General features: G+C 43.1%; 1 pseudogene across 1 annotated transcript; it reads left to right on the top strand.

Annotated features, from left to right (window-relative positions):
- The first annotated feature begins 1,930 nt into the window (after positions 1-1,930).
- Positions 1,931-17,858, top strand: LOC147494217 (pentatricopeptide repeat-containing protein At1g08070, chloroplastic pseudogene; annotated as a pseudogene). Its single transcript, XR_015199203.1, has 3 exons — positions 1,931-3,930; positions 5,088-5,307; positions 17,519-17,858. The product of XR_015199203.1 is annotated as a pentatricopeptide repeat-containing protein At1g08070, chloroplastic pseudogene (transcript).
- The last annotated feature ends 304 nt before the right edge of the window (positions 17,859-18,162 follow it).

Genomic DNA, 18,162 nt, shown 5'->3' with positions numbered 1-18,162 from the left:
TCTGCTCAGAACAATCTTCGACTTGTTTTTCATGCAGGAAACAAGTGTGCCATCTCCATTCATATAATAAATTTTCCTCATCCTGGTCATATAATTATACAAATCCTTTCTCATGTAACCAACTTTACAAAACTGGCCAGCCCTATAAACAAGGAAATCCATCACTTGACATTGTCTAATGCCCACATCAATTTGACTCTTTGCCAAAGCCGCATCTTCACTGCCCATCTTTCTATGTGAGCGACCAAATATCGAACTAGGATAAGGCACAAGTGGATGAGTATGTTCAGCAACAAACTTATTAACAACCTACATATTGCATTTAAAATAAAAAATCACTTCAAAAATCGCAAGACACTTGCATCTAGACAACTCACGTTGTTTCCTTTTGTGTTCCATATTCAAATATTTCGCTTCTCTCTCACCTTGGCACGAGCACACAAAATTTCTTTTAACCGGGATATCTTTATGAAATCGGTAGACACCCTTGCGTACACTAAACTCAACAACCTTGGCATACTCGCTGTAGAACTCAAATGCCTCGTTGCTGGTTTTAAAACACATTGAAAACATGATTACATTTTCATCTAGATCTTCCCCTCCCAACTTACCACTGAATAGATTGAAATCATTCTCATTAGTTTGTTCACTTCTTGCATCTGCTTCATTTGACTGTCTTTCAAAACCTTCAATTTCACTAACGCTATGGTCATCTGATTCATTTTCGTCTTCCAAACTCACATTGGTTGAACCTTCGCCAACATTTATTTCGGTGTCTGAAGAATCACTTTTCTCATACGGACATGCGTAATTATACATATTTGTAGCCCAATCTCCGTCTTCATTAAAGATATCCACCATCACTTGATCACTATAATATAAATATGCATTAATTACTTCTTGCACTATAAGTGGAAATAAAATGAACATCAAATAAAGAGCATACACGTGAAGCAACATTAATTTGAAGTTAAAATTTCATTTTAAAATAAAAAAATAAAATAGACAATAACATTTTAGGTTCACAAATAAGCAATTAAAAGATTCACCTTTGTGTCATGAAGGGACAAAAGGTGAATGTGAGTAATGCGTAACGATAATTTAAGCAAACGGAAGTAAGTAAAAAGAAATTAGCAGTAAAATGAAAAACAACAAGATTATGCACATATTAAAACCATAAATTATTTTAGAAATTTAACAAGAAGCTAATAAATTTAAGCACCTACTCTATAGAAAACAATATCCAAACCTAAAGGAGTATTTTTGATGCGCCCAATCCAGAGTTTGAAATGCAGTTGATTTCTCTTTGAAGATAGTGAGAAAGGAAAACAATTGAGATGAACTCGATAGTTTAGTGGAGATATCATAATTGTTGGGCCGAAAAGAGTGTGACAGATTGGCGCTAACTGTTTCCCTTTTTTTTTTCAAACTAGCGAAGTTTTATTTCACTTTCCACTTTCCATTTTCGATGGTTATTAGGTTGGATTAGTTTTTGGGTAAATTTGGTAATCCATGTACTTGTTCATTTTCCAAACCAGTTTCTCTGATTAACAAGTTTGTTTTAGATTTTGGATTTTAAAGAAAAAATCAGATATGGGGTTGAGATTAGCGCAAATTGGAATTTATTGGAGGGCATGCACATTGAAGAAAACCTCTTAAAAAAATCAGTTTTTGGTGAAAAAACTACTTTCTACAAAAATAAATAGAGACCAGACATATTTATTTAAAAAAAAAAAAAACGTTTTTTCACTAATAAATGTTGGGTTAATTAGACTAAACCCCCAAAATCTGTACTTGTTTGGATTAAACCCCATATTGTTTGCCCCATTCCCCAATTCAACTTTTCGAAATCCTTGAACACCTTATTTAAAATTTGCAGTCCCCAACAATGAAATAAAGAGTAATATAATCTCTAATGCGTGTGGTCCTCTAGAACCAAGCCTTTTCCATTGATATAATGTTATCTAAAATCGCAATGGAGTTGAAATAAAAAAAAAAAAAAAGTGATAGGGAATGCGTTGGGTGGATTAGAAAATAAAAAAACAGTCTTTTGATGTCATGTTATCATGGGTAAGAAATTTGTTGAATAACAGCACCCACATAAGTAAAATCTGTCAAATCCATGCTCAGATCGTTATACATGGCCTTCCACTTGACAGTCATCTCCTGGAAACACTGATCCACCTTGGAAATCTAGACTATGCTAGCTCAGTCTTTAAAATATCTTCCCCAACTGATTACTCTTGGAATGTCATGATCAAAGGATATACCCTTAACGCATCTCCTCATAATTCTGTATTCATGTATAATGAAATGCTTAGAAATGATGTAAGAGCAAGCAATTTCACATACCCGTTTCTCCTCAAGGCTTGTTCGGCACGTTTCGCTATTAAAGAAGGAGAACAAGTACATGCCCATGTTGTTAAATTTGGATTTCAGCTGGATCTTTATGTTAACAACACTTTGATTGACATGTATTCCAAGTGTTCTTGTGTGGAATATGCGCACCGTGTGCTGGATGAAATGCGAGATAGAGATGAGGTTTCTTGGAATTCTATTATTTCAGGGTATGTTTCTTGTGGGGAAGTTGAAAATGCGCGGAAGTTGTTTGAGGAGATGACGATAAGGAGGAATGTGTTTTGTTGGACTACTTTGATAAATGGGTATGGGAAGGAAGGAAGACTTGTGAGAATGTTTGAGTTGTTTTTGCAAATGCTTGTTTCAGCTGATGAAGTGGGGCCTAATTCTGCAACAATGGTTTGTCTTCTAACTGCATGTTCAAATCTCTGTGAACTCAAGCTCGGGAGATGGTTTGCACTTTTTATACATGTTAATACAATCCCTTTGAATGCAATCTTGAACACGGCTCTCATTGACATGTATTCAAAATGTGGACAAGTGGAGAAAGCGAGGAGGCTTTTTGATGGCATGTCTGGTAAGAATTTGGTGTCATGGAATGCCATGCTCACTGGGTATGTTCAGCGGGGTTTGCTAGAAGATGCAATTCAGCTGTTTTGTCTTATGCGCTATAAATTGGTGAAACCAAATGAGATAACCATGGTAAACGTGTTGTCCGCTTGTGCTGGTTTGGGCGCACTAGAACTTGGTCGAGATATTCATCTGTACATAGGTAGGAATGGGTTGGACACAAATGTGATTCTCGCAACTGCTCTTATCGACATGTACTCGAAATGTGGTAGTGTCGATGATGCTTGCTTGGTGTTTGTCAAGACCACTTATAAAGATGTGGCCTTGTGGAATGCAATGATCTTGTGTTTTGCATACCATGGCAATGGGAATGATTCGTTAGCTGTTTTTGCACAAATGAAGAGGAGTGGAGTAAAACCAAATGATATAACATTTATTGGTGTTTTATCAGCATGTAATCATTCAGGATTGGTTGAAGAGGGAAGGCTTCAATTTTCAAATTTGCCTTTGAAGTATGGTTTGAGTCCTAAGGTTGAGCATTATGCTTGTATGGTGGACCTTTTAGGAAGAGCTGGATATCTGAACGAAGCAATTGAATTGGTCAAGAACATGGTCATCTTACCCGATTCAATAATTTGGGGTGCTTTGCTCAGTGCATGTAGAATTCATGGAGATATTGATTTGGCCGATAAAATTGGTGAACTCCTTCTATCATCTCCGGATCCTAATTTTGGTGTTTGCATTTTGTTATCAAACATCTATGCTTCTGTAGGTAGATGGAAGGATGTTGCGAGAATCCGGAGACTAGTCAAAGAGAAGGATACAAAAAAGCCGTCGGGTTGTAGTTGGATCGAAGTAGATGGTGTTGTTCATACGTTTCTCGTTGAAGATACGACTCACATGGGATCTACACAGATATATGAAACCCACCAGTTTTTAATAAATCACTTGAAGCTTAAAGAGTGTGTTCTTGAATTACGTCATAAAGAACCTTAATAGAAGGTGAGCATTCAAGTTTAGAAGTAGTTCAGATTATTGTAATTTTCGCTGTCTTTCCTGTATTCCTATATACTTTTTAGTTTTGGTCATTTAAGTTATTTGTTTGTCGCTTTTATATGGTTAAAGGGCAAGTTAACATGTGTTAGAATTAGGTTTTGAACCTTTTTGCATCAGATTGGAAGTCACATTTTACTATCTAGACAATCATTAAGGGAGTTATTCCCATATAATGACCAAGAAGTGTGCATGGTTAATAGCTTGAGAGCACAATGAGGATCTGAACCACACAACCCATTTCTTCAATAGTTGATTTTTTCCTAGGATATCACATGTTACCTCTAAAACAGTTGACTTTGAAAAATAAATAAGAGCGGGAAAAACTCATTTCGAAAATCAAGAAAGGCCTCCACACTCTTGAATATGTTTTGATGGCTGAAACAGTAGTAATTAATGAGTTCTAATTCTGTATTGTTTTGTGGCCTTCATCGTCATCACGAAATGAAGTTGATTATTTATTACGGATAATTATGGAGGTTTACAAAACTGACCTGGTTTTAGATGGCAGGTTTGGCTTATATGGTGTCGTAAGCTTGTAGCTTGGTTTTTTAAAAATTGGAGGGAAATTGGAGATGGCAGGGAGTTTTTTCCTTTTTTTTTGACATGTACCATACTAGATTAGTAAACCCTTGGTCATTAGCAGGGAGTTTTTTTCCTTTTTTTTGACGTGTACCATACTAGATTAGTAAACCCTTGGTCATTAAAATAAGCTGTTATAGTTTAGTTTCACTTTGAAATGTTAATTTTAACGCAATTAAATTATACCTGAATATTTTCTCTTACAAATTTTGTTTGCCAGTTTACAATTGGTCCTATTCGAAATGGAAATTATAGGCAGTCACTAGAACTATTATTGTCAAGTTCCTTATATTACGGGGTGCTACAGGTTACTCTGTTTCTGGACTGCTCAATTTTATGTAAAAGTAGTTCCATATGTACTCATTTGGAGCTACAAATGTTTGTCCCAATGCTCCCAAGGACTGATGACTTGTGGTTTGGGTTAGTTGCTAGTTGAATTTGGTCATTTTTTCTTTAATGCTGCTTTGTGTGGTGTGAGAAGGTTGTAGAACGCAGTTTTAATTGAAGTTTTTGTGCTTGATTAGGTATGCTGTCATGATCTAAAAGATTGGGTCTGAGGATTAGGAATTGGTGTTTCGAAGACTGCTTCAGCTCCCTATGCTAAATTGCTGAACAAGAAAAAAGAGAACTCGAAAATACGGAAAATTTCAACCTCTTGATGAAGAGTCGAAGGCTCGTAAAATCCTTGAGGAAACCTTGGAGGCTTATGTTTTTGATTCTTTGGAGTTCGAGAATACTTATCAGGTACTTAAAGTGATTTAGGTAGCTATATTAAATGCTATGTTTAGATTGATTTATGGGTAGCAGTTCACTTCAGTATTTGCATGATGCTTTTCATTTTTGAGAATTCTAATTTTAGTAGCAGAATGCAATAGGTCCTAAACATCATGCTTTGCATTTTCTCTTGCAATTAGTTCCAAAGAATATTATGTAGTTTTTAACAGAACTATATTGTATATCTGAATGTATAAATTGGCATACCACCACTTTTATCCTGACCAAATTAACTGGACTTAAAATTAAGCCACTTGACACAAAGTTAGAAACCTTGTAAGCTTAGTTTTTCCTGATTGGTGAGAGTGTGAGACTATTCGACTCGAGTATATACCACCTATTCCTAGCCAAGAGAGGGTACACCAATCCTGCCATTACGAAAGAAAGGCCTGCCCTTCCTCTGCCTGAATTTCCCAGGGATGAGTGGTCTGTTGAGCACATTCCAGTCCCTCATTGTATTGTCAATGTGTTCTTTCGTAAGAAGACTTGTGATCACTTAGTCATTTCTTACTGTCACGGTTCTTATACAGTTAAATGTGTTATCATTGAATGCTAGCTATTTCTTCGTTTCCAGATGCGAACTTCCACATACAAGACAGCCACTTTGCACAACTCTTTAATTATCGAGCCAGAACCTCTTGCCATATCCAGCACCTCCTTGTAATTAAAGGCCTCTGTTCTAAAATTGAAATCAAGCAGTCCCAATTGAGGTGTAATATATCTTCTTCTCCTTGCTAGGTCGCACTGTGACGTCATTGTAGCACCTCTCCTCTTCACTTTAACATTCATAGCCACAACTTGGTGAAGAATTCTTTGTGTAATCCTGGCTGACCTAGGATGAATACGGCTATTCCGAACCCATTTAGTCGACCATAGTTTGTTCTCAGTCTTTCTTATTGTTGCAAAGGCTGTGGAAACACGTAACTTTTCTTCATTGTTAGGCTTCCAGATTCTAGTGTCTTTTTTGTCAATCCTTGGTTGAGGATGCTCCTGGAACTCGATTCTTAATTGCTAACAGTTGTTTTGTTTGTCTGTGGTATGTCCTAGCTGCCATTGCTAGTCAGGTCATTCACATTTGCCTTAAAGTTATTCCACCTGACATTTTGAATCCTACAGTACTCAGATTGATCTCCGTTTCCTGCATCTCTCCGTAGGTCTATATAAAGGATTATTTCTATAATTTGTATTATATAAAGGATCAACTACTATGAGGATTTGTGGCAAAAACAAACTTTTGTACTTTCGTATAGAAAATACATGGGGAGAACCATTGCAACCTGATTTCCTGGAATAGGGGATATCCTCACTTTGGTATAGGACTTACTTGTACAATCATTCTCAGTACAATAAGGCCCTATGGGGCAAACGTTTGTTGCCTAAAGTTTTTCATGATGAAGCTTTTGCACATCTCGTTGTTGCATATTCTATCGATTGTTGCTTTATGAAGGAGTTACCATGTTCCTAATTGGTGATACAACCTGGTAGCCGTTGGAATTTTGCATCTCAGAGTTCAAATGTAAATTGTGTCATGGGTAGGGCTGTCAATGGGTTTCGATAACCCGATAACTGACCCAAACCAAACCGAAAAAAATGGTTTGGGTTTTTGGTAATTTGGTTTGCCCTCCACTGACCCGAAACCGAACCGAACCAATATGATATTGGTTTGGTTTCGGGTTTGCTCTCCACCGAACCGATATGAACCCGAACAGATAAGATGACATTTTAATAATATTTATGATTAATTTTGTATATGTTTATCAATTGTGTGGCTGAAATTAATCGATTTAATTTAGGATTTAGTTGATTTTATAGTTTTCTGTTCGGGTCTGTTCGGTTTCAGTTTGCAATATATCTTATCGGTTCAGTTCGGTTTCAGATTAAATATAATATTATCGGTTCGGTTCGGTTTCGGATTTTCCAGAATCCGACCCAAACCGATCCATTGACAGCCCTAGTCACAGGTTTGCTTTGAGTATTATGTATCTCAGAAGATGCCAGTGGCCATTGGATAAGCATCTGTGATTGTGTTGTAGTAATGGGAAAAGTATGGCAACATGCTATCTTGCATCTTTGCTTTATGGCGTGATTCGACTGTGTATAGGACGTACACATGACCTAGGAGGTTAGTGGTGACAAGGGGACCGGAGGCGGTATAGCGTGGGAATTGTGGGGTGGTGCGAGGATCGATCCGCGGTATCCCTTTCGGGAACCGCGCTGCGAAATGTGGAGAGTGGGAGAGCGGCACCCGAACCGCAAAGGTAACGGCCGCGATGCGTGGAGAAGAAAAAGATACAAAAGAGAAAGAGAGGAGAGAGAAGAAGAGGAGGAAAAAGACGAGAGAGAGGAGTAAGATCAGAGGTTGTAATCACAGTCTATACATTTTGGCGCCGTCTGTGGGGAACTAGCGAAAAATGGCCACCATAACAAAAAAGGGGGTAGGAAGACCTAGGAAAGAAGTTGTCCGAGAGGTAGTAGAGGAAGAAGTGAGTGAAGAAAGAGAGGTGAGTAGAGAGGAAGACATATCTGATGTGGCGGCAGACGCCACCAGACTTATGCAAGAAGAAATAGTCAGGTTAAGAAACGAGAACGAGGAGTTGAGAAAGGAAAGAGACACCGCACAAGATGACATGGAGCATGGGGATCGCCGGGCGTGATGAGATGGAAGGGAGAATGAGGTGTACCGGCCAGGGGAGCAGATACGGTAGAGAGGGCATCACGCCGGAAGTGGTACGTGCCATGATCGAAAGATAGAGAAGCTAACCGTGCGGTAGAAAAAATGAACCAAAGTGCCGGCCAAAAAGAGGTTGCTAACCTCAACAAGAATCCATTTGGCGGATTCGGTCCGAACTCGAGGTACCTAAGAGATTCACCAACCAAGATTCGAAGGTATGATGGAAAGTGGCTTAATCTAACCGATCATTTGCATCATTTTAGACAACAGATGCCACCGTGGCGGGAAAATAAGTATGACGGTCATACCAAGATGATGTTCCCGGCAAGTTCTTAAAGGGGGCGCTTCGATTGGTATTACCGCCTATCTTCGCGAGCATCACCGATTTGAAGAACTAGAGCGAGCGCCGTGGACCATTTCATCCACCGAAAACGAGAGTAGTGGATATCGCGGCAACCGTTTAACATCAAACGAGGTCACGGAGTCGTTAATGGAGTTTCGCGGCAGATTCAAAGAAGAGACCCCGAGGGTGGAGAATCTGGAAGAGCATACCGCGGTCATCATTTCAAAGACGGCCAGAAGGGGACTAGGGTGTGCGAATCGGTGTCCAAAATCGAAATCACCACTCTGCGACGCCTGTATCTAAAGGTAGAAAAGTATATTCGGTGACGAAGATATAATGCAAAGAAACGCGAGGGAACAAAAAGATCGGGGAAGGCAAAGCACGTGCAAGTGATGGATAGAGACGACGAAGCGGATATAAAGAGAGAAGAGAAAGAAGGGGATCCAACAGAGGGAAAGACGTGGGACCGCGGATCCGAGATCGAACAGAGAGATATTCGCGGAAAGAAAGCCGTGCGGGAGATAGAACAAACACCTCTTAACAGCCACCAGAGGAAATCTTGTCACTCATCGCGGGCCGCGCAGATTATGAAGGACCGCTGAATACACCCGAGAGATTGAGGGAAAACCATTTTGGCTTATCATCGATTAGAAACCACGCCACTAACTTAATGTTATGCTTTGAAATGGTCGGTGGAAAGAATGATCGAGAAGCGGGATGCTTAGAGAATACGCCGCGGAGGTTCATCATGCCGAGAGAGGACAGAGCCCCGCCAGATCTCGGGTACAATAAATGTCATTTACGTTGGAGAGACACTTGGGAGAAATGCCCACCGACAAGATGAGAAGGACCGCGAGCTTGCGAAAAAGTTAATGAAGTGACAAGCATGACGCGGTTAGTGTCGAACCGCTGATTGCGAGTGGGAAACATAACTTTCAACTCGAAAGACCTAGAATCGATTGATTTCGCCGCGATGAAGACGTTGGTGATTACCATAAGAATGGGTAATTATCTAGTGAAGCGAAAGTGTTGATAGGCGCGGAAGTTCAAGAGACATGTTGTTCATAGGGGCCATGGAGGAGATGAATATAGATAAGGATCGGTGGTGGTTTCTCGACTAATTTGTGCGGGCTTCAATGGAAGCATGACAAAGCCTATAGGGAAATAACGTTGCCGCAGAATCGCAGGTCCGACGACGGTTTTCACCAGATTTATGGTGGTAGATACCGGTCCCAAAGATAATGCCATTCTAGGAAGAAGATGGATTCATGAAATGAAAGCTATTCCGTCGACCTATTATCGTCATCCGCTTCCCCGAAAGCGGGGGTATAATGAAATAAAAGGGAGACCGTGTCGCTGCCGTAATATACACCAAGTGACGGTAAAAAGTATGGTCCGTGGAATAGAAAGTGAAAGACGCATTTAATGACAAGGAGTAAGCGTAGCAATTATAGGAAGCCGCACTCACGGAAGGATGCTTAATCTCATCGAGACCAAAACTCGGATGAGATAGAGGTCGTGAACACGGGGGTGGAGGAGGAAGAAAAAAATTTACGCCGATTGGGAACGGACTTGCCGTAAGAGTGGAAATTCGTCGCATTACGCTTATTAGCAGAGAATGTAGACATATTTGCTTGGGCGATTGAAGATATAACAGAATAGATCCAGAGTTTGCTTTGCCATCACTTGCACATGAAGGAGAACGCTGCCCTATAAGACGTAAGATGAGAAGCGTAAGACCCAAATACGGGGCGGATTCGCGGAAGAAGTTATACCTTAGGGACGCTGGGTATAATCGGGGCGTAGGATGTACTGAGTGGTCATCAACGTGGTCGCTGGGTTCCAAAAAATAACGGCAAGGTTCGAATGTGCGTGGACTTTGGGTGACGTAAATAAAGAGTGTCCTAAAGATCAAGTATCCTATGCCGCGGGTGGATGAGTTAGTAGATAGAATAGAACCGGTTTTCAAGATATTCTCTTTCATGGATGCTTCCATGGGATATAATCAGTCGCGATGTTTGGCCCGTGATCAAGAAAAGACTACCTTCGTGGTGGAAGGAGGAACATATTGTTATACAAGAATGCCTTTTGGTTTGAAGAACGCGGGGCTACATTTCATTGGGTGGGAAAAAAAATGTTCAAAACAAGATTCGAAAAGCGGCATGGAAATATACATCGATGATATGGTGGAGAAGAGCATGTCGGAAGAAGAGCATTTAAAGCGGTCTCCGTGAAACTTTTCACATATCGCTGAAGCATACCGGGGTCGAACCCGGAGAAATGCACATCGGGGTATCTTCGGGAAGTTTTTGGGATATATAGTCACGATCGTGGAATTGAGGCCAATCCCGAAAGCAAATTAGATCCCCGGTGGAGATGCCGCCCCTCGAATCGTAAAGGAAGTGCAACGGTTAGCGGTAGAGTCGCGGCATTGAAACAGATTTATATCCAAATCCTCGGACAAGTGCGCACCGTTCAGACGCTTGTCGAGAAAAACGCCGATTTTCAATGGACCATTAAGTCGCGAGGAAGCCTTCCAGAGTTAAAGATTTATTCGGGGAAAGCCCCTTTACTATCGCCGAGGAAGGAGAGATATCAGACTCTATTGGGGGGTATCGAGTACGCCGATAAGTTCGGGGTGCAAGTGCAGTATTGTAGAAGATAGAGAAACCGGTTTATTTTCGTGAGTAAAACCATGCTAGCCGCCGAGTCGCGATAAAGAGAATCGGAGAAGTATGCTTTAAGCGTTGATGTTCTCCGCGATTAAAGTTGAAACCCTATTTCGATGCACACTCGCTGGTAGTGATAACAAATTTGCCTCCAAGCAAGCGTTGAAGCGCAGAAGTCGGGAGAATCTTTGAAGTGGGCGGTGATGCTTAGTTGTTACTTAAATCAAATACCGTGTTAGAACAAATGAAAAGCGCAAGCCATGGCGGAGTTCCTAGCGGAGTTTCCGCCGAGGATCCCACTGGGGAGAAGAAATGGTTATGGATCGGGAAGAAGAATCGGTCGGATCCCTTGGACCCATGGGATACGCGCAAAACGGTTGGAGATTATTCGCTGGACGGATCGCCTACGCATTAACCGGAAATGGATTGGCGTGGTTTTGGTGACTCCGCACAACACAAAATTGGAGTTATCAATGAAACTAGGATTCGGCTTCTAATAATGAGTCCGAATATGGGGCGTTGATAGCAGGTTTGAACATGGCACGGGATCTGGGAGTAAGCGAGTTATCGGTGTTCTCGGACTCCAATTTGGTTATTTGTCAGATGAATGGGGGATTTGTGGCGTTGTCCAAGAATGGCCCGATATTTAGAGGTTCTCCGACAAAAAGCCAGTAAGTTCAAAAAGATTCAGTTTGCTCATTTCCGCGGTGAAAACAGACATGCTGACGCTTTAGCATTTGTGGCCGCGGTGCTTCCAGGAACAGAGGGTCGTTCTATTGAAGTAAGAGTTTTACACAAACCGAGTACAACGGAAACTGAGAGTGTATGTTTCACCGTTGAAAAGGAGATAGGTTGGATGACGCCCATTAAAACTTTTCTTATGGGAGCAGAGATAGAAAATGCCAAGGAAAGACGCCAGATGGAGCAGATTAGCCAACGATATGTTTTGTTGGATGGGGATTTGTACAAAAAGAGTTTCAGCGGACCCCTACTGAGATGCATAGGGCCGCAGCAGGTGCAAGAAGTTTTGGCCGAAATACATGAAGGGGATTGTGGAAGTCACTCAGCGGGTCGAACCACGACCCATAGATTGATATCGCAGGGATATTTTTGGCCTCATATGAAAAAGGATGCGACAGAGTATGCAACAACTTGTGAGAAATGCCAAAGATTTGCCCAACTAATCCATTCCCTGCAGAGCCACTCCATAATGTGTTTAGTCCCGGGCCGTTTGCCATGTGGGCACTCGATATATGGGGGCCGTTGCCGCCACCGTAAAGAGAAGATTTATGTTGGCGCCATCGATTATTTCACAAAGTGGGTAGAGGGAGTGGGCTCCGGCAAGTCAAAGAGGAAAATGTGAAGAAGTTCCTCCGGGAGAACATAATATGCAGATTCGGTTTACCCCATACAATCATCATGGATAATGGAACACAATTTATCGGAGGAAAAGTACGCCAATTTCTTCAAGCCTACAAGGTGAAACAAAAGTTCTCGACGCCATATAATCCGGAAGCGGAACGCTGCCGAAGCATCAAACAAAATCATCATGGACAATTTAAAGAGAAAACCGGAAGACCGAAAAAGGAGTGGGGTGATGAATCAATCATGTGTTATGGGCTTATCGCATTCACACCGCTGACTTCGACGAAGGAATCACCATTAATGAATGACATATGGCGTAGAGAGGCCATACCGATGGAAATGATAGAGGAAACGACAAGAACTGGGCCGTGGAAAGGGTCTTAATGAAAACATATTAGCCATCGAGTTGGATATAATGGAGGAAAAAAGATATACCGCGATAATGACCGAGGAGTATCATAGAAATTCGTTACAAACGGTATGACAAATGAGTGAAGCCGCGGGAATTCAAGGTTGGAGACTTGGTGCTGCTGGGCGGTTACACCCGCCACAAAAAAAGAGAATGACGCAACCGGGACCCAACCGGGAAGGACCGTATGTCGTGGACAAAGAAAGGGAAATTCGGTACTTACAAATTAGAGACCCCGGCGGGTAACGGTGGAGAAACAATGGAATATAAGAATGTTAAAAATTCCATGAGGAGGGGAAAAGGTGTAGCTTTCATTGAAACAAGCATCCTTTCAGGTAATGTATATATGTTCTATGCTAAATTTAGTCAATGAAACAAAGATTGCATTCCCTGGCTCAATAACTTGCATAGAAATTAATCATATCTGCCGTAAAGGCGTGAGCCCTGGCGCGCAACATTCCCCGAATCAAGTGGGCGCAAAAGGAGCCGCCTTATCAGCTTCACTGGCCGCCGCTCAAAGACGGGGGACGAGACCTTCATGGATTTGTGGAGTCCGAATCCAACTTAAGTAAACCGAAGCCGCCTCTTATCAGCTTCATACCGCTCAAAGACAATGGGGACGAGCCGCCTTCATGGATCGCGGAGTCCGAATCCAAATTGGGTAAACCGAAGCCGCCTTTATCAGTTTCACAGCCGCTCAAAGACAGCCGGGGGGACGAGCCGCCTTTCTTGGATCGCGGAGTCCGAATCCTTAGGGCAAACCGAAGCCGCCTTTATCAGCTTCATACCGCTCAAAGACGGCCGGGGACGAGCCTTCGCGGATCGTGGAGTCCGAATCCAAAGGGGCAAACCGAAAGTTTGCCGCCTTATAAGTGCTTCACACCGCCGCTCAAAGACGGGGACGAGCCCTTCGCGGATCGGTGGAGTCCGAATCCGGCTGGGGGCAAACCGAAGCCGCCTTTATCAGCTTCATGTACCGCTCAAAAAGATGGGGACGAGCCTTCGCAGATCGTGGAGTCCGAATCCAAATTGGGCAACCCCGACTAGCTTCACAACCGGCCCAAAGCGAAGAATGAGGGGCAAACCTAACTTGGGTAAAAATGATGTAAATGGTAAAGGCAAGAGGAAGAGAGCTTTTCACCGACAGTGCAATCAACTAACAAGGGACAATCATATCTAATGTCTAGCTAAGCGAGTTTGGAATTGCAAATGAAAGGGGTTAAGTCAATGTTAAATATTGATCAATAGCTTTATACATAAAGAAGATCAAATACGTTGTAATCAAACACAACGAAAAGCAAATACTTTGCAAAAGGAGCACAAAAGTACTAGCTACAAACACAAGTTTCCTGACCAAGATAAGATAATTGTTTAATTATTACAAAACCAAGGCCATCTACAAAGAAAGTAAGCCGAGTTAGGTTTACTATCGCGGTCTTCAGAAGTCGGTTCTCGAGGGGGTAGTATTTTCATCTTCACTAATGGGATGCCGCATCTTCATTCACCGGTATTGGAGAAGCGGTCACGGGTATGGAGGCGACACATCCGTGGTAGCGCCTCAACAGCTTTCAGATGGTTCTCCGAGGGATGATGTCCCTACAACCGAGAAGGAGGTGGGGTAGTAGTCCGCGGGCAGCTTAAGCCGATCAAGTTGTTGCAGCGATTAGCGTTTGATCTTTTTTTCGGAGCTTCGAAATAAACTCCATGGCCTCTTGTATGACCTTTATCCACGGCAGCTTGAGTGGCAAGCCTCTCCGCCTCTGAGGTTGTCCATTTTGAATTGACACCGCCACGTAATCACGCGATTGTCCGCGTCCTCGCCTACCGAGTTCTTTGTGAAGCTTGATCGCCTTTATCCGGTCGCGTCCCCTCCTTCTCCAAATTTGGCGCACTTTGCTTTCCAGCCGCCGGTCCGTGATATATCGCGGCTTTGCGGCGTCAAATTCTCCACGGTCTCGGGTCGGGACCACGCAAAGACATAGCCAATGTCTAGACTCAGCTGCAGAGACACAATAAGTATAAGAGTAGCACAAAGAATGGAGAGCTACCATGAACAATTGGTAGACACTACCCACTAGCCCAAGACATACCTTTTCCCATCCAGTGTAAATGGAGGCCCTGTGGGAAGCAACGGTACCAGCATCTCCATAAGCTTGATCCCGCGGCAGTGAGAGCTGAAAAATAAAAAGAGGCGGCTACTACCGGTTTTCCAAAGCCGAAGTCTCGCGGTCGCGTCACGCCGCGGTCCCTCGCCTTTAAACTTGGGATGCCACACTCTAAGAGCCCAGAGGTTCTGGACCACCCGAAGAGCTAATCTCGCCTAGGGCGGGCGGGCGATACAATGACTCCGGAGGTTCATTACGCCCTGTAGTTGGGGAAGGAACGGCGTCGGGTTTTAGCCCTTTTGGCGGGCTCTTATTTGACAAGTCAACGGAGCATCCCCATCGAGTCATTGGCCCCAAAGCTTGTATTTGTTCACATCCATGGCGATTGGCGTAAGGGGAGCGGTAGTAGTAGCAAAATCGTCCTCCCACTCACCACACGAGTGTAGGAAGGAGGAACGGTTTCCTTGATAGTAGCTTTGTTTTTAGTAGCCGCGCACGTTGAAAGCGGCGGCTTCGGGGAATGGGAGATTTTCTTGGTATAGTTGAAGGACTTGTAAGGCTAACGTTGTCTTTTTGAGGTGGGGATGGTTTGGGCTTCCTTTCGGGGGGGCGGACGGTAGAGGGGCCTTGGTATTTACCAATGTTTTTAGAGAGCGGTCAATAACAGAGGTGTGTTTTTTCCGGATCAATGCCGAGGACTTCATTAATCGCGGAACTACCGAAGTTCGCGGAGGATTGGAAAATTTCGAGTAAACACCGTTGTATATTTGGGATCGCGAATGGGTCTCCAGCCTACATCACAAAGAGCAAAGACAAATTAGTGACAGAAGAGAGATAAATACCGCGACTCCTAATGGCTTACTTACCACTTGTTAGGAAATGGAGATGCCTCAGAGAAACTTCCGGAGGGAGGTCCGCGGATAAAAATTTACCGCATTACATACAACTGGGTACTGATGCCAAACTTTGTCAGAAGTGGTAATGTGAAGAAGGAAAGACTTCTTTTGAGGACGGGTGCAAAAGGACTGGTATCCCACACCCCCCAGTTTAGTGCTTTTCTTTATGTAGAAGTGGGCAAGGATATCGCGGAGTTGTATTTTGGGGAGTGAGTCTCATTGTAATGATTGGCGCGATACATAACCGAAGTTATCTATGCCCGACACGGAGGAATGTTGAAATGGTTACAGACCTCGACGTCAAGGGGAGTCAAAGGGAAACGTAAGCCGGCTGCTATCTGTCCTACAGAAGCTACTAGATAACCAGGGCGCGGCGATACTAAATGAGGAAAGTGGGTGACGCCGCACATGTTCGAGATTAACGCCACCGGGAATGCCGTAAAAGCGGCCTTTAACGGCATCTAGATTTGGTCCGCGGTAATAGGACGGGGGACGGGATGAGAGAAGGTGTCCCACCGGAAGTAGAGGGAACCGGTGTGATCGATGAGTTTGAAGCCAGGGGATTCAGATTCGCCCCGCGGATCGATGGCTAGATCTAGGGGTAGAGGAGCCGATTGGCGACGTGGTGGCGAGGATTGGGTGGAGGAGATGACCTCACAATCCGATGAAGGCATAATGGAAAAAAGGTAAAGAGGGAAATTCGAAAAAGATGGACGCCTAATCTAGGGAAAGAAGATAATGAGGAAGCAACCTCCAAAATAAAGCAGTGAATGCACAAATAACGAGAGGAAAGGAATTGAAAATAAAAGACAAACCTCAAAACAAGAAGCGCCGGGCAATGGGAGCGTAACCAAGATGTGCCGGATCTTTACGAAGAAAATGACGACTGGAAAGAAGAAGATGTTGAAGAAGATGAAGTGGAAGTTGAAGAGAAAAGTGGAGAGGGTTACTGTTGAGGGTTTATGAGGGTTGTGAGAGGAGAGAGAGATTTAAGCGGGATTTGAGGGGGCAGGGGCAAAAGAGTAACTGACCGACAGAGAACCAAAGGAATAGGGACGCGTGTCATCTCGATTTACGAAGGGGCAGACTACGAGGCGCGTGCGCCGTATTTCGCCGTACTTCCAGCTGGCAGTACAGAGGAAGCACGTGGAACACGTGCTGGGAAAAATACAATATGTCAGAAGTGGGAGGATCAAACAAGAAAACTCAGCAGAGAGTGTACGGAAAGAGAAAGAGGAGTTCTCGGTACCATTGCCGGTCGCGGACCAACAATGGGGCCGAGAGAGGGCATCTGTATAGGACGTACACATGACCTAGGAGGTTAGTGGTGACAAGGGGACCGGAGGCGGTATAGCGTGGGAAGACAGGGTGCACAGGATCAGATCCGCGGTATCCCAACCGCTCGGGAACTGCTGCGAAACGTGGAGAGTGGGAGAGCGGCACCAGGAACTGCAAGGTAACCGCTGCGGTACGTGGAGAAGAAAAAGATACAAAAGAGAAAGAGAGGAGAGAGAAGAAGAGGAGGAAAAAAGACGAGAGAGAGGAGTAAGATCAGAGGTTGTAATCACAGTCTATACAGACTGTTTGTTTAATGGCATGATTTGATTGGTCCTATCTCATTCATCAGTAACATTTATCTCTAGTTCTGAAATACATATCCATCTTGTAACTTTTCATTATGTCTTCTTGGATATGAAAACAACTGTGTTTTTTTCACTGTCAGGGGAAGCCATGCATATTGCATCACACAAATGGGATGTTATCAATAAGACCTTCATGGAAATTTAAATTCCACTGCCATATGGTAATTACCAGGCCATATATTTCGGATTTCAGTCTGCATCCTCTCTTCAATCCAACCACCTGGCAGGAAATGCTTGTAGCTTCTACTCTCACAGATACGAAGTCCCAGGGCTGATCAAGATGAGGGATGCGAGTGTAGAAAGTCATATGTACAACCTTGGAACCATCTTACTTGACATACTAAGCGGAAGAGCTCCCATCTCTATCACCTGGTCAGGATCTTTATTTGCCTGACTCCATGAAAATGATAATTACGTATCTATCTCTGATGTTTTTCATCCTGACTTACTTCTATCCCTGCCACTTTACAAAATTTAGCTTGAAACACAGAAGGTCCTGGCTTATAACTTAAAATCATGTTCAGGCGAACCATGTCGCTGCGCATGCGAGCACGACTATTTCCAAGCCCAACCTTAGTGTACAAGTCTGTGCCCAGCAGGTCATGGACCCAAGTACTCAATTAGCATTTGATACTGAATGCTCTATTTATCTAACTAGTACCCTCCAGCCTCCATGTCCCTCTCCACATTGAAGCTATCCTTCTGTCATAATCCTCACATGGTG

The sequence above is a fragment of the Coptis chinensis genome, chromosome 6, assembly GCF_015680905.1.
Source record: "Coptis chinensis isolate HL-2020 chromosome 6, ASM1568090v1, whole genome shotgun sequence".
In the NCBI taxonomy this organism is placed as follows: Eukaryota; Viridiplantae; Streptophyta; class Magnoliopsida; order Ranunculales; family Ranunculaceae; genus Coptis; species Coptis chinensis.
This window is presented reverse-complemented; position numbering and strand designations above follow the sequence as displayed.